Source organism: Cucurbita maxima, unplaced genomic scaffold (assembly GCF_002738345.1).
Source record: "Cucurbita maxima cultivar Rimu unplaced genomic scaffold, Cmax_1.0 Cma_Scf00209, whole genome shotgun sequence".
NCBI classification, from domain to species: domain Eukaryota; kingdom Viridiplantae; phylum Streptophyta; class Magnoliopsida; order Cucurbitales; family Cucurbitaceae; genus Cucurbita; species Cucurbita maxima.
In genome coordinates, this window is record NW_019272225.1 from 60,034 (window position 1) to 61,347 (window position 1,314).

Genomic DNA, 1,314 nt, shown 5'->3' on the forward strand with positions numbered 1-1,314 from the left:
CTGTGGTAGATTGCATCTGAGATATTTAATCAAGCCTTGAACGGTCTACCATTTGAGCTACATGGATTCGAAAGGTACAAAGCTCATAAAAGTTTTTTTAATCTAAAATACCATTGAACGGTCTTTTCAGTTTCATATAGGCTTTGTTCCCAAATTTTATATTGTTGTGATAGAAACTATAAATGACCATTTTATATCATTTCTTTCTTTTGGAGATGCGGGGTATCGATCCCCGTACCTCTCGCATGCTAAGCGAGCGCTCTACCATTTGAGCTACATCCCCACAATTTTTGCATCACAAAACCCTAAATTTTTCACCATCAATAATAGTGAAAATGAAGAAATATTGCTACACTACAGGTCATGAATAAAGAAAAATTTGAAAAGAAACAATATATTTAATAATAGATAATCTTATTTTTGGAGATGCGGGGTATTGATCCCCGTACCTCTCACATGCAAAGCGAGCACTCTACCATCTGAGCTACATCCCCATGATTCTTACATCATAAAACCCTATTAATGTCCCATCATCGATAATAGTGAAAATAAAAAAATATCAAAATATTAATAACAAATAGTTTAGATATCCCCAAAATTCTTACGTCACAAAGTCCTATGCATCTGCTCATTATGTCGTATCCACATTAGAAGTGAGCGCTCTACTATCTGAGCTACATCCCCATACTACAATCTCTTGAAGGGGCATTTTGAGAATCAAACTCGAGACCTCTCACTCCCAGAGCGAGAATCATACCCTTAGACCAAATGCCCTTGTTATACCACTTGAAACGTATGTATGAAGCCTTAGGCGTAGGTATTAAGTTTGTATTTTTTCGTATTGCAGGAAACACGTGAAGTCCTCAGAGGTAGAATGTGTCTTGGAGAATAAAGCCTTGGGATGGGATATTGTATTAAGAGCATGATGGTAAGTATAAAATGTTGAATATGAAGTTAGGTTGATGTCGAATATGAAGTCCTTCGATAAAAAAGGAATTAAACATAAGGGCATTTCAAGAATTGAATTCAAATTGCACCACAAGTGAGAATCATACCACTAAACTAAATGTCTTTTCTTGAACACCCAATATTTTTAACTTCTACTTAAATATATTTTTCTCTCATGAAAAATTGAATTGTTATAATATAAAAGAGTTATCAAACAACCCAACAAAAGAAACAAACTAATCAATTTGGATTGGATTGATTCGGTTTAGTTCATCAGTTTGTTTGATTTAATTTTTCTATTTTGTCTCATATGACAAGAAAATAAAGTTGTATTGAATGCACCTTAGTTTCATTTATGACAAACTC

At 33.9% G+C, this 1,314-nt stretch overlaps 2 non-coding genes across 2 annotated transcripts; both read right to left on the reverse strand.

The window, feature by feature from the left end:
- Nucleotides 1-210: 210 nt before the first annotated feature.
- TRNAA-AGC lies at nt 211-283 on the reverse strand. The gene has a single exon. It is a non-coding gene; the product is annotated as a tRNA-Ala (tRNA).
- Nucleotides 284-421: 138 nt separating this feature from the next.
- Nucleotides 422-494, reverse strand: TRNAA-UGC. Its single transcript has one exon. It is a non-coding gene; the product is annotated as a tRNA-Ala (tRNA).
- Between the last annotated feature and the right edge of the window lie 820 nt (nt 495-1,314).